Here is a 16018-nt window from a genome sequence, read left to right as displayed (position 1 = left end):
CGGTGGGCGGGGGTGGGGAAGAGCCACCACCACCAGCTCTGTGTACCATCACACCATAAACATGTGGAAATGATCCTTCCATTGACCGAAGACCAACTATACCTGTTTAAAGACCAAGGGCTTCCAAACAGCAAACAGTGGTTAGTCTAGAGTATGGGGAGGCAGAGTAGGAGGCAGAGAGAACTCTTTTATTTTACACTCATATCCATCATTTGCAGCCTTCGTAAGGAGCGTGCACACATTGCATTTACAATGTTAAAGGAAAAGCTAAAACTGGGGTGCCTGGGTGGCTCAGTCGGTTGGGGGTCTGGCTCTTGATTTCAGCTCAGGTCATGATCTCAGGGTTGTGGGACCAAGCCCCACTTCGGACTCTGCACTGGGGATGGAGTTTGCTTAGGATTCTCTCTCTCCCTCTCCCCCTGCCCCTCCCCATCTTCTCTCTCTCTAAAAAAAAAAAAATTAAGGCTAAAAGGCACATATATACACACACTGAGCTAAGCACATGGTAAAGGCAAAAACCACAGAGGAAAAGACTGATGAACTTAACTGCATAAAACTGAAAATTTTCTATTTGTAAAAAAAGAAATTACCATAAACTATGATAGGAGAGAGAAATACTTACAATAAATAAGCAATTCATAAAAGAAAAAATTACAAATAGCTGGTAAACATAAAATATTCATCCCCACTAATAACTGAGGGCACATGATGGAAATCAGATCACATTTTCGCCTCTCTAACTAGCAAATTGTTTCAATTTTTTTTATAATATTTGTTGATAAGAGGACAGACAGGTAAATAACCTCAACCCTGTTCATAGAAGAATAAATTGGTAAAACCTTTTTGGAGAGCAATGTTGCAAAACCTATTAATAACTGTTAAAATATGCATAAACTTTGACATAGCAATTCCGCTTCTAAGCATTTATCCCTAAGGAAAATCATCATGGCTAAAGATACATGTATTTGGATGTCAAGTGAAGCATTGTTTATAATAGCAAAAAGTTGGAAATAGCCTCACTGTCCAAACAATGAAGGACTGGTTTAATATATTATGGCATTATACACAGGGAATAACTATGCAGCCATTAAAATGATGATGGAGAAAAATATGAAACATGGAAATGTTCTTGATAAAGTCAGTGAAAAATACTGGTTACAAATGGTTTATACAATATGAACCCACTTTCATAAATAGATAGAGAGATAGATCTGCATTGAATTTTTAAATACCCAATTATAGGCTATTTTAATTTTCTCCTTTATGTTTTTCTGCATTTTTTGTAATTAAAAATCTGTAGTTTTTAATAGAAAATACCAGTGCTGAAACACATCCAAGAATCACTCTCAAGTAATCAATCAGGAAACAAACATCTTTAAGTCAACAAGTTAAGAACCAAAAGCATATGAAACAAAATAAAGTAGTATCAGTTGTTCCAAATAACCCCTCCAATTAATCTTCTATGCCTTTTTTTGTAAGACCACAGAATATGAGTTCATACAGATGAGGTCATTGTGTTGCAAAACTTGCTGGACCAGGGCAACATTCTAAAATCATATCCTACTCCTCCACGGAAAAGAAGAAGCTTGCTCCCTTATTTTCCTAGAAGAAAACAAATGCATCTTTAAAACTCAAGGTGGAAAGGCAGATTTCATGGAGTTCTGGGAGCAGGACAGCTTGGTTGACCACCGATATTGCTTTGTGCCAGTGTGAAATTCAGATTTTTCAAATAAAGGGGTCTACTTGAGGAGAAAATGCCATGTGCAAGCTGCAAAATATCGATGTGGCATGGCAAGAAAAGAGATAAGCTATCAACAAGGGAGAACTAGAGATCCTTCCTGCCCCACGGAGCTCCTCTGGGGCTAGCGCGCCCACGCACATAGTAGTTGCCCAGGAAATACTGGCTGGATCATGTTAGTGGCGGATTTCACTAGGTTTCTCTCACAACTCCTATTTGACCTCACATCTTCAACCAGAAATATGTTCCCTCTCAGTGGAGGCCAGCACAAAACATTTAAGCCACAGAACTAAGACAGGTAGGACAATACAACATCTCAACGAAGGGGAAGTTAGACACAGGAGAAAAGGGTCAATAGGACGTTAATGGCTTAATCCACTGATGCCTCTTCTCTACAGAGATCCTCCCAAGTGGGCACTAACCTCGAGAATATTGAAGCATGATTGGCAAGTTCATTAATTACTCCTCATCAGACACACCCGTGTGCTGGGAAGAATGTCTCACTGTCCATTCACGCCCTTTGGGCAAGTCGGGAAGACATTCATATATGAATCTGCACTATAATCTAATGAACGACTGTCTGCACACCAGAATTACATCTCCTGTTATTGTATTATTGATCCTCCTCAGGATCCAGACAACAGCCCCTTCTGATCTTTGACCTACCACGTAGAGAGAATTTCATTCCCAAGGTACTATTTTTTAACTGAAGAATGGGATTGTAAAAGAAATTTATCTTCACTGGCTTTTAACCACCCTGGGGAATTTTTCCGCTGTTTGCGCATTTCCTACCAACCAAACACAGACTGTTCAGATGGCTTATGAGCACAGTACATCATCTCGCTTGGAAATGATCTGTAGCTAAAGCTCTCTTCACCATAATTCTCCCAGAATGGGGTGTTCTGTGTTCTTTTAGAGACTTGTCTGGCAGAAAGCTAGAGAGAAAACTTCCTGAGAGAAAGTTTTCATACACGAAGTGGGTTCCAGAGGTTTTTGGAGGGTTGGTATGAAAGTTTGTCCAATGTGAAGATACAGAGCTACCATGGCCAGTAAATGTTTGCTGAATAGGATTATGCTAGAACGTGAAGGGTGTTAGTCCCAAGCAATAGTATAAAGGGAAAGGACAGAAAAAGGCCTTAGGCCCAGAGCAGAGAGAGGACACTCAAAATCAGACATAGAAAAGTCAAAAACTTGACCACATCACTTTATCCCAAATCAGGATGCCCATATTTAATGATCAGATGGGTTTGGTAAGCAACAATCTTTGAGTGCAAATTATTTAAAAACCACTTTACTAAAAGAATAGGGTTTGTTGTATAAATGTTCTTTGTCAAATACATGATGCTTGCCATTTTTGGCTGGAAATGTGGTTTATACTATTTATACAGAGATTTATGTAACTTTCAGATGACTTTTGTATATATTTGTGAGCATCTGCTCACTCTAGCTTTGCATATGGTCAGCACTGAATATATGTTTGCTGCATAAAGAGATAAATGAATGGCTGCCTTTGGAAAGCAAACATTTCCAAACATTTGGCCACAAAACTGGGGGGAATGGTGAAGATCTGATAGGATATGAACCTGATCCACTGTCCTACAACCTGAAGGATCCCATCTGGAAATCTCCCCCTGAAGACCAAAAAAGATGTAAACAAAGGAGAAAAAGAAGTGGACGCACTGGGCAGTTTAAGAAATTGGGAATCATGTTCATTTTCTAGCTCATACCCACTAGGGTCAAGCACTATCAGGTTCTGACTCTGAACCTCTTTCCACGTCCTCCCTGCCTCACACTCCATGCTAGTCCAGAGTGAATGGGTCAGCTCTTCCCGGGGCATGCCAAACCCAGGACTGCGGTAGTCCGAGGCCAGGCCACAGAATAAGACTCTTCCCTGCCAACTCTCCTAACACCTCAGGCTTGAAACCCCGAATCCATAGAGGGTTCATGGAAAGGCATGTGGTGGTCCACACCACCACCCCCGCCCTCAGAGCTGGATGGCCTAACAGTGCTGGGCAGGCTCACCATTACACAGATGCAAGATCATTTCAGATAGGGCTTAGTTGAATATTCATTGCTAAAGTAGTTATAAATTTATTTAGATTATTTATTTACATTTCCCAGGAAAATTATAGCCAAGCCATGAAATATTGTTTCAGATAGATGAGCGCTTCCCAAGGTGACACTGCATAAGCTTCCCTTTCTAAAACAAGTCTGAGGCGGGGTACAGTTGGGGAACAAGATGATGCAGCTTTCACTTTTGGGCTTTGGGGAGTTTTCTTTGTTTTCGGTCTGCCCCTTCCCTCCACTGGACACCCAACATCCTACAGACACACACAGAGTTAAGCAGTTAAATAGGTTTTGGAGAGACTGCAGACAGAGAGGTCTAAGTGCATCAGCCCAGGAAAGGTTCTGAGAGGGTTTGCAGCTACAAGAATAGCCTGCTTACCTTTGTTTACCCTTTTTTCACATCATGCATATTATTATCCCAAAGGACACACCTTGCAAGTTACTGCTCCACATTTTCTAAATTTTACCTTTGGGTAAAATCCAACCATGAAAAAGCTGAATGTTTGGGTCAGAGTGTTTTGGGTTCCGGTGCGATCGTTTTCATTGGAAAGGCCTTGCTTACCTGGCATCTGCCTCCATGGAGGGAATTTTTTGGTGAGGCGTATAAAACTCACTGCTCTATGTATTGCAGCGCTGTGGAAAAGAGGTCCTTGACTTCCTCACACAGTGTTTCCTCCATGAAAGCCCAGGGTAGAAACTTTTACTCTTCCATAATCAGCCAGATGTTTGGTTCCAGTAAGAACTGTGCTGCTCCTAAGTGAGCTGGCTTGGGTCCAGATGCTGGACAGTTCGAGGCCTCTGGAAGATCCTATTTCTGTCTTTGCATTGGCCGCTGCTGCGCTCAGAGCCAGATTTGCAGCTCACCTTCAGAAACTGCACAAGACTTTAAGGTTCAAGTGTCTGTGTACAAGTCTACCCCTGGCAGGTTCTCCTGTGTCACCCTTGCTCCTCTTCACTCATACATCTTTCTTTACATAGGTCGTCCTGTTCTGTGAGTTCACCCCAATCATCTCCTGAAGGGAGATGATTCATAGCTCTTTCAACCCTTCTTTTCCTTCCATGAAGATGGAGCAGGGGAGACCATGTGGGCCACAGGATGGGAAAGACCTGCCTGCACATAGGAAAACAAATATCTTGCTTGTCCCAGGGAGAAACATTGTGCATTTTTACGTCATTTGCTTTTTATACTTGTAGTACATTTTGGTTTTCTGAAATTATTTATTTGGGTGTAAATCATCGAAAGCATTGTTTGTATATTGCTTGTCTATTTTAGTTTGGGGAATTTTTTTTCTTTAATTCTTGTGTCCTCAGAACCTGGGTCTACATGTAGCCCACCTAAATAAAAATCTTAAAGTTGAGGCACTTCTCTGAAAATCCAGAAGCCAAATCTGGTCCCTCTTCCCTACTCTCAGCTGACGGCAACATCCTGTCCAACCGGAGGGCAATTCACAAGTGGAGGCCAGCATCTTCCTGGCCTTCTATTCTCACCAAATCCCTTATTGCAACCTCCCGGAAAGGGCAGCCTTTTTATTTTTAGTACTCCTCCATATTACGGGTAAAGGGAGAGGCTCTAGATTTTCTTCTACGGCATCAGTAAACGAGTATTTCTTTGCAGATGCTATGCTTGGATCCTTCCGTGCATAATGATGAGTACAGTTCTCTCCATTTTACCAACCAGAAAATCCAGACTTGGAAAGTGAACTCACTTGAGTTTGCATTTCAAGCTTTCATCAATCCCTCAGTAAGTGACCAATGATGGGGACGTTAGGGAAGGGTGAGAAACAAAACATTCGGCTCAGAATTCCAGGAGCTCTGACAGAAGGCAGCATGAGGTTAAATTACAGAATGCTTTTGTCAGTGTCCCGGCCCCTCATGCTTCAGTTCCCTCCTGCATTCCAAAAATCCTCTCTCTACTCCATCTTTTCCCTCCCTAGAAAACTACCAAGAGGCCTCTACCGCCATCTTCCCTACTTGCCCCAGATCTCCTAACGTGGTTTGCCCCCCAGGCTCCAGTCTTCGTCCTTCCTCTCCCTCCGCCCTCTGCTTCACAATGAGGGGCCCTGGAGGGGAGACGAGTATAATAAATTCATTCATTCTAAGGCAACTATGCTGGCCCTTGGTTAACATATTCCTTCTCTCAGAGAGAGATGCATTTTTTAAAAGACACCACAGGGAAGCACCCACACCTTGACTCAAAGGAATAAAATTTCCCATGCAGGGCATTTGGGCAGTTAGCAGGAGGCTGGGGAAATACTCTCTCAATGGCAGCAGGCTTCCTGGCACCCTGACTACCCTGCCATGGGAAAGCCTCGAGCCCCATACTGCAGGGTATGGGGAAGAAGAGGAAGCCCATCCCTGTGCCCTCCACCCAGTTCACAGTCACCTTTTATGGCTGGTTTATGACAAGGGACAGAACCATCACTGATGGAGGCTAGCCCGGAGGTTGGGACTGCAGGAGTCACAGCCCAGGGTAGCTGCCCTCTCTGGCCTGCCTTGGGCCAACCTGGGCCAGACCCAAAATGGCCCACTCTACCCCAGGAACCAGACCTGCCTCCAACAGGCAACTCATCAGAAGGCCTCAGCCTCATCGGGTCCCCTCGGCTCACTAGCTCTCTGAGCTGCCTGGTTTCCTAGCCCGATGGAGCTTAATCCGGGCAGCTTCCTAGCTGGACATCCAAACTCCCCCACCCCCTAGTGGAGAGAGGGAAGCCATGCGCCTCCCAGCCAGGTCCAGGCCCACTCCTCAGAATCAGAGCAGCCCTCCGCCAGCTGGGTAGAGCGGACTATTGCGGAAAAGAGGAGGAGGCCCGGCCAGCATATTTGTTCCTCCCCAGGCTTCCCCTGAGGGTCTTTGATGACCTTCACACCAAGTTTTTCTGGGCTACCCTGATCACGCCACGTCTCAGACTATGAGATGTCAAGAATGTAAATGAAAATGGAAAAAGTGTGTCTGTGCACTCGCTCTCTCAATGCGAGTACAAGGGATTAGGGGACCAGATTCTGGGAGGCTTTACTCTTCCATAATCAGCCAGATGTTCGGGCTGGCCCGGATTACACAGGCCCAACAGAATGCTGCAGTCCCCACTCAGGGTAAATCACCTCATTCAGAGGCCCCTGTCACCTGCCCTGTGGCTGTACCAGCTCCAAGACCCCAAGGAGGCTAATACTCTCCCCAGGCGAAGAGCCAGCTTGACTCTCCATCTTTGGGGCTTAACTTCTGACACACTTGACATGTGGAGGACCTTTGTGCTTGGTTTTGGGGTTTGTTTTTGGCTTATTTGTTGCTTTTCCATAAACTGACAAAAATGTAAGAAAATTCCATTTTCTTGAATTCCTTAGCTAGATGAACATTTGTGCTCAATGACTCACTCTGATGCAGGGTTTCAAGGAAGGGTGACTGGGACAGTGACAAGATGCAGCCTGTCCCAAAGAAAGGAGGGACACACAAGAACATTCCAGGCATTCACCAGGTCACCTGTTCCTTCAACATGCGTCAGTCTGGCCCAGCCTGGGAAGGTAAATTAAGTCCCCCAGATATGGCCTTCCAGAAGCTCTAGTGAGGGAGGTGGATGGTGGGGGAAGGGTACAGGATTTATGTTCCCTGATGGAGGAATGAACTCTGTGGTAGAGAAGCTCATAGGAGATGGCATCTTGTTTGAGTCTTGAAGAATGAGCAGAAGACATGCCCTTCTCAGGGATTTTTTCAGAGGCATCCTCATCCTGCCACAAATGTCTGTTACTGGCTCAGTGTTCCAAGGCAGGCCAAGATGCCTTTGCTCCCATTCCAGCCCTCAGCCATCGGTCCCTAGAGACTGCTGCTGGCTCATGTGTCCCCCCTCAAATGACCACTTCCCCTGGATCAAGGATGATGTGGGGCAAACACTGAAGCCAATTTAAAAGTTAGACTACTTCACATAAAACTAATCTTGAATTTTTCTCTTCTCTGGAAAACTAGAAGATATGACGACACTGGGCTCATATTCTGGCACGGCAACTCGAGGCTGGGGCTGAGGGGGTGCTGCCCCATCCCATAGTGCATGAACCAGTTAGCATTTGCTGTGTAAGAAACCACCCCAAATCTTAGTGGCATGAAACAATAACCACTTATTAGCTATGAGTAACTGCAATTTGGATTGGGCCCAACTCGGTGTTTCTTCAGCTGGCCTCACCTAGGCTCACACATATGGCTGTGGTCAGAAGCTGACAGGTGTTGGATGCAATACCTCAATTCTCTTCTACACGGCCTGTCCAGCAGGCTAGCTCAGTGCTCTTCCATCAGAGACAGAGGGCAAGCCCGATACGCAAGCATTTTTCAAGCTTCTGCCTACATGCCTTTTATTAATGTCTCATTGGTTAATAAAACAAGACATGAGATCCATCAGATTCAAGGGTTACCTAAATAGACTTCATCTCTTGATAGGAGAAGCTACATGGAGTCTATGGTTATTTTTCCCATGGGCTTCCCAGTTCACCAACATTCCCAGCTCACAGAAACTGGGAGTCATTTGTCACTTCTCCTTTAACTTGAACTCCTGGTTTTCTTACATCTGGTCTTCCTCAAAACTTCACCATACCTGGACACCTGTAGCATCCAAATTACAGAAGTGAACCTAAAACTCTGATCCTATGACTTGGCTCAGAACAAGCATGCCTGACCTTTCCACTCATGCACATAGGAAGGCAAACTGGATTTAATGAAAATAGAACCCAAGAAGAGATCCAAAGTTGTAGGGGAAGGCTCTGTTTGGTGATGCCAAAGAAAGGTCAGGATGGCCAAGATCCCAAGTGGTGAATGACAAGGCAGAGAGAACATCAGGAATGCTGAGAGAGTCCAGAATCTCTGGTCAGAAAGGCATGTCCACAGAGGAGGGAGGGTATGACACGGTGCGGGACTGGCAAGGTAGCCCCGAGAGGAACTCAACTGCAGGCAAGAAAAGAAGAGAAAACTCCCCTTTTACATGTAATTAGCAAACTGGCTCTGCAGCTGAGCACTCAGGGGCAGCAGAGAGCCCAAGCCTGGCATCCGCAGGGAAGTGGTGATGCCGCACTCACTGTACATTGGCAGGTCATGTGGGGAACCCAAAGCATTGCAAAACAGGATGCTCAGGGATAAAACCCAGCCTCAATGAGCAGAAGTTCCAGTACACAGTACAGAACATCTCCAGATGACGCAAGAGGATGGCCAGGGAGGGCTCATGCATTGCGGGGGCGGGGGGGAGATGGGGGGGGAGGGAGGCAAGGGCAACTTCTACCAGAACTAATAGACAGCACCTGTCACAATGAAAATGGTTGTCCTTCCCCCTTTCCATGAGACTCCTTTGGCTTTTGCTCCCTGGGGTACAAAAGTGTATCTGAAGTTAATAAATGTCTTAAAAGATGACACTAGAATTCATATGCTAAAATACACATTACAATGAAGAACAACACCCCCTATGAAGTATCCCTGACCAAAATGAATGAATCCAATCAAGCCTTCAGACTTAAATTCTAGGATACAGGAGATACTGGGGACAGAAGGATAGGTAAAGAAACGCTTTATACAAGAAACACTTTGTACAACTCAGTCAGCCTAGCCTTTCATCATAGTAATTTTTAAAAGGACAGGGAGGCAGCAGACTGTTCTAGAATGAGAATAAAGTATATCAAGCAAATGCAATGCAGGAATCCTGATTGGATTCTACTCCCTAAAAGATTAAAATCACAGCCATAAAACCATCTGGGAGATAATTAGAGAAGCTATAACATGGATTGCACATTAGATATTAGGAAATTACTGTTTCTTAGGCATGATAATGATACTGTGTATAGGTAGGAGTGCCTTCTTAATTTAGGAGATACATGCTTAAGTATTTAAGGTTCGTACCGGTTAACAAAATGTTGTCTCAACTCCAAACTCACTTTTCTATCCTTGGCCTCTGATACTGGGTCTGGGACTCTGTAAACCCTATGATAGGCTCTGCCAAAAGGGGGCGCTAGAGAGAGCCTGCAAGGCTGAAGGGGGAAGAAGGGCTTTACTTGCTCTCTCCTGTCTACTTCCTCTTCCTGCTCTGCCGCTCAGCACTGCTTCTTCACCCTAGCAGCAGCGCTTCTTTCCTTTTCAGAGGTCTGGGTCCCAGCCCCACAGCTTAGAGGCTGGTGCCAGCCAAGTACCCTCCCCTCTAGGCTTCTCGTTTAATCATCCCAGCCTTTCACCTTTATGCCACCAGCCATAAAGACGGTACCTGCTTCCTGAAATCACCTCTTCCATGATTCCTTAGAGTTCTTGCCCTATTCTTTCAGTTACCTGGTTATAACTTTATACCTCGTTAAGTCATTAGAGTAAATTCTCTCCACTCAAACAGCAGTTGTGGTTTCTGTCTCCCAAACAGGTGAAGTGTCATAATGTCTGCACTTGCTTTAGAAAGATTCAGCCAAAAGGAAAAAGTATAGAAGCCCAAATGTATGTACGTATAGATCTAACAGACACACAGGTACATAAATTCATATGGAGACAAAGGAAATAGAGACGAAATTGTTGAATCTAGGTGATAAATATAGCAGTGTTCATATTAGACCTTCAACGTTTCTGCGTGTTTAAAATTTGTCATATTAAAATGTTGGGGAAAAAAAAGAAAAAAAATCCCTAAATCATGATATTGTGAGACGTAAGTTGAGATACCAATTAGGAAAAAAAAAAAAAAATGCTGTGCCATTTTCCCAAGTACATCTGAAACCCCAAAAGCCTTTTACCCTATGAAAGGTTCAGGTTCTGCTGGGTAGGCCCCTTTGCTCTCCTTGACAGAGAAAGTCCGTGGATGTGTGAGCAGTAAACCAGCATCTGCCCACAGGTACAACACCTACAGTTACCCAGAGACCTTGACTGGGCAGAAAAGTCAGGCCTGGCGGGCTTTCACACACGATGCCTCAAATCATTCCAGTGGAGGAGAATCTACGTCTTTATCAAAGAGGAAAAGGACCCTCCACAAACTTCCCTGACAAATCACTTAAATCGTTATGATCATCCCCATCAGTTCCAAACCTCCAACCTAAAGCCCTCACACTCCAGATGAAATCCCTTCTTCTTGCCCTTTCTCTCACAGAGGCCCCTCTTTCTATGAAAGGTCTTGCCCATCCCTTATTAAATTACCCTGCACCCGTCTCTTTGCAGAACACCATCATTGTTCTTTCTTTTTTTTTTTTTAAGTTTTTTGGTCCAGCTTTATTGAGTCATAACTGACATATAACGAAGTATCAGTTTAAGGTATATAACATAATGATCTGATATACGAACAGACTGCAAAATGATCACAATAAGATGTTCTTTCTTCAACACTCTCTTGCTTTTCCTCCAAGCCTCTGACCACTGGGCCATGATGAAAAGCTAGCCTTTCATTTAGTCCTGATCCTACACACACATTGTGTTGGGTTGCCACCTATCATTCTGGGTGGAGTTTGATTTGCTTGATGTCACTGAACCATCAATCTATTTCCCACCACAGGTCATTTAGCCTATATTCTTTCGTCCATCAGCTGTGCCCTCACTTGATCTGATTTTTGGTGAGTGCAGTTGGTTTTACCACCTAAGAAAAACATCTGGCTACCTCAGCCCCAGTTAAACTTCACTCAGACAAGGAAGGTGTGTGTGAATTCTAAAATGACCTTAAAATAGAAGGCCAGGGAGCTGCCGTCCCATCTCTTCCAAAGCTTGTCATAGGGATGACCATGAACCAGGCAGCACTGGGATGAAATAGCAGGCCCCACCCCAGGAAAGTGGGGGATCCAAAGTCTACGACCAGTTGGCCCTAACTACTCTGTGGTTTGCTCTGTTGTTTCCTACGTCTGAAACAGCTTCTCTGTCTTGCCTACCTCCTAAAAGTCTTCTCATCTAGTGAGGTCTGGCTCAACTGTTATATCCCTCATAAAGCTTTCTCTATTTCCTCCAATGAGAAGACAAATGGCCAGCCAACACATGAAAGATGCTCGCCCTCACAATCAGGAAAATGAACATTAAGACAATACTACAACACTTTGCACCACTGAAATTGTGTAAAAACAAAATATTGAGCAATACCAAACATCAGAAAGGGTGTGGAAAAATAATGACTTTCATATCCTGTTTATTGGGCATCACACTGGCAGGGCCACTGTGGAGAATAAGTTGGCTGTAGGTAGTAAAATGGTAAACATGCACACCTTACAAGCAAACAGTCCCACTTCTCATCACTCTTAGCCCTTGGAGAGATACTCCGTATACAAATGCACAAAGAGTACTAACAAGACTATTCATTGGGAGTTGCTTGAACTAGGGACAAACTGGAAGCAACCTAAACATCCATCAATAGGGCAATGGATAAACAAACTACTGTGCAGTCATTCTATGAAATACCAGGCAGTAGTTAAAAAGAATAGAGGAGATAGACGCTCCATAGCAATGAGCATGTTAATGTGCAGATTGTGGTCTCTGATACCATCCCCTGTTAAAAGAAATCAGAGCCCCTTGGAGAAATGGCTGATTCTGGGGCTGAGACAGGGTAGGTACAAGATGAGCTGGGAACATTTTGTAATGCCAGAAAGTAAAAAAGTACTCAAAAAATGATGAGTACATGTCACAAGGACACAGGAAGGGACTTCCACTGGGCAAATGGGAGACAATTTGAGCACCAAAATAATTAAGGATAATAACAAATTATAGACCATTAAAAATTAGAACCCATGAGTCCACAGTAAATAGGTAAACAAATACAGAGGGGGGAAAGAAGGGCCCTGGCTTACAGCAGAATGCCAAGCCCACTGATGTATGTGGAGAGATTGTTACAGCTGGATAATCATCATTTCGCAACCATCTTAATAAAGATGTGGCTCAGGCGAGCATCATCAATGGATGCTAAATCTGGGGAGAAATACTGATGAGGAGCAGGCTACTTGCATAGTCTTAAGTGTCTTCCAACAGAATGCATATTAGTTTCAAGGGAAAAAAAAACAGTAACTTCAGAGGATACAAATCAGACAACACCTTGTCCAGGTGATCAAAATCAGCATCACCAACAAGGGGTGGGCAGACACTGTGTGAGCTGATGTGGCATCCTGAGAAGGACTCATCACCTCTATAATATTCTGGCTGAAAATGCAAGCCTTGCATCTAATCATCGATCTAATCATAAGAGAACATCAGAAAACCCCAAATAAGAAACAGTCCATTCCATAAAAAAGTGCCTTGTATTTTTCAAAAGTGTTGATATCATAAAATACAAAGAAAGACGTAAAAATGTTTCATCTTAATAAAAGAACAAAAAGACATGATGACTAAGAACAATATCTGATCCTAGATGGCAGCCTAGATTGCAGAGAGAAATACTACAAAGGACATTATTGACAAAAAATAGAATATACATGGTAGACTGCATAAAAGCAGCATATCAATATTAGAGATGTTGATAACCACTATGGCTATTTAGGAGAATATCTCTACTCTTAGGAAATATACAGTGAAGTATTTAGGGGGAAAGGAGTATAATGTACACTGCTTACTCTCAAATGATTCAGAAAAGAAAACCACATTATATATCTAATATCTGTGTATATACATTATATACATACACACATACAGGTAGTAGATAGGGCAAAATATTAAAAGGTATTTGAAGATTCTTTGAACTATCCATATTATTCATGCAACTTTTATATTTCAAAATAAGTTATTGCTTTGGGGGCACCTGGGTGGCTCAGATAGTTAAGCGGCTGATTCTTGGTTTTGGTTCAGGTCATGATCTCAGGGTCCTGGGACAGAGCCCTGGTAGGGCTCCGTGCTCAGTGGGGAGTTTGCTTGAGGACTGTCTCTCCCTCTGCCCCTCCCCCTGCTTGCACGGTCCATCTGTCTCTCTCTCTCTCTCTCAAATAAATCTTTTTTTTAAAAAGTTACTGCTTTAAAAGGAAAACTTGTTTAAAAAAAGTGAAAAAAATGGCAAGATAATTCACTCGGTGGAATATTTCCCATTATTATATCCATTTGTACATAAAGTAATACATAGAGAAAGGTTTGGAGGAATACATCCCATATTGATCGCAAGGTGTACCTTTGGGGAAGAGGAGGCCAGGATTGGCAGCTATACTTTAGCTTGTCGGCAGCAGTATTTTTATTCTTTATGAGTGCATTTCTGAATTGGTCACACAATTAGAAATCATTTTTTTTAGAGGTGAAAGTTGCCCTCCTCTCAATTCCCACCAGTAACAAGGATCACGGCTCAGGTTTTCTGAGACAATAGTCATTTAAATAGTTGAGCCCACTCTAATATTTGACAGTCTCCGAAATGACCTGGCTTTAGGATTTGGGAAATCTGATCAGTAAATGGCAGCAGTGCAGAGTGTCTGGGAAAACCCTGGGCTTCAGAGTCAGAGAGAAACCAAAATGCCTCCGTCATTCACAGATAGTACGTTATCAGGCAAGAGACAGACCTCTCTAAACCTCAGTTCTCCTAACTGTAAAAGGGGAACATAATACCCATAGAGCAGAGGTGCTGGGCTTTAGGTACAATGTACCTAATTTGTGTCTTAGCATGCACATAAGACACCAAGCCCCTCCCGAAGCTGGCTTAGAGCATCTTTTTACTGTTATTCATCTTACCTCTTTTTTGTGATTTGTTTGCATGCACTCTTGCCCTGTGAGCCCAGAGGCCCTTTAAGGAGGCGCCCATCCATTATTCATCTCTCTGCTTCCAACTGTGCCTCCCAGAACATAGTACCTTGGCATCTGACAAACATTTGGTGGGAGGGTAAATGAACATTGTCAGAAAATCTGGAGCAACATGTAAGTATGCTTTGAGGCCCCGGGCTTGCTTTGGAATTATCAAATATAAGTAAACATGGTCTCTGAAGTCACTGTATAGAAATCTCTAAGTGCCAAGAAGATGAAGAGGTGACCAAAGACCTCACATGTTCCTGATCAATGGAAGTGCAAGAGCACTGTGAGCATTCCTCAAAGCCAAAGATGTTACTTAGTAATAGGTGTTATTTTAAAATGTTGCATGGTCAAGAACGTTTGGAAAATCCCAAATTAGACTAAACTAAACAGGCTTGTATGCTGCAGGACTTATCAATGCCAATGCATACCATGAATACCCAAAAGATAATATAATTTGCAATATATTACAAGCTTATTTGACTATAAGACATTCCTTTTGGGGGCGTTTTTCTGTTTGTTTGTTTTTTGGGTTTGGGGTTTTGTGTGTGTGTGTGTTTGTTTGTTTGTTTGTTTTGAAACTCTCAAAGCCTAGATCCCATAGAACAGCTTTGGAAAATGTTGCTCGAAGCTGTTTCTGCACTGTCAGTACATGGTAAGAATAGTATTTAGTGGAAATTTAACAATATAACTTGCTTCCCTAACCCAAGCTCACCTAACCCAAGAGGGCAAAGGAATAAAGTAAACCAAGGGCTTCGGGGTTGCTATCAATTCCCCTCATATCCCTACTCTTCCTTTTGTCCCTTCTGGTCCAAGGAACATGTACAAACGATCATGGTTATGACCCCAAAACTGCAAATATACACACCCCACTATTACCACTGCAGTCATTTCAGGCCCACTTACTCCTGTGTGTTCAGTTCTGCTCATCGATGGGCCGGACAAACTGTGCAAGAGCCAGGATCCTGCCATGGCCAACTCCTGGGCCCACACGTAGAAACGCTTGTCTCTACACAGCCAGGTGGAATACATAAGCCAATGTGTGATAGGATCGGGCTGAGAAGAGCAGTTGCCTTGCTCAATATGACCTTAAAAATAGGCATTGTAACAGTCCAAATTACCTCCTTTTCATCCATTATGTCAGAGTAATGGAAATCTGTTATTTTTGGCCCATCAGTATCTATGCCCCCTTTTTTTGGTAACAATGCACTTTCCTTTTGGACAGTTATCCTTCTCCTCTTGCCTCCCCCCCCTTCCAGGCCACCCCCCATTGCATACAGTCTTGATGGGCCTATGATTCTAGGCACCCTGTGTCCCTTGCCCAAGGAGTGAATACTGGACCCAAGATAGGTCAGTTAGGCCCTCTATCACTCAGGAATTTTGAGGCTAGAGTAGAATAATACAAGACCCCAAAAGGAAAATTGGATAGCCACATGCAGAAGAATGAAACTGGACCATTTCCTTACACCACACACAAAAATAGACTCCAAATGGTTGAAAGACCTCAACGTGAGACAGGAGTCCATCAAAATCCTAAAGGAGAACACAGGCAGCAACCT

The 16018-nt window shown here is 43.5% G+C and overlaps 1 long non-coding RNA gene across 2 annotated transcripts in view; it reads right to left on the bottom strand.

Moving 5' to 3' along the window:
* LOC115942561 (uncharacterized) overlaps nt 1–16018 on the bottom strand; it is a 203924-nt gene that overhangs the window by 140151 nt on the left and 47755 nt on the right. The window lies entirely within an intron of this gene.

The sequence above is a fragment of the Leptonychotes weddellii genome, chromosome 7 (assembly GCF_054177405.1).
Source record: "Leptonychotes weddellii isolate Sample4059 chromosome 7, ASM5417740v2, whole genome shotgun sequence".
NCBI classification, from domain to species: domain Eukaryota; kingdom Metazoa; phylum Chordata; class Mammalia; order Carnivora; family Phocidae; genus Leptonychotes; species Leptonychotes weddellii.
This window is presented reverse-complemented; position numbering and strand designations above follow the sequence as displayed.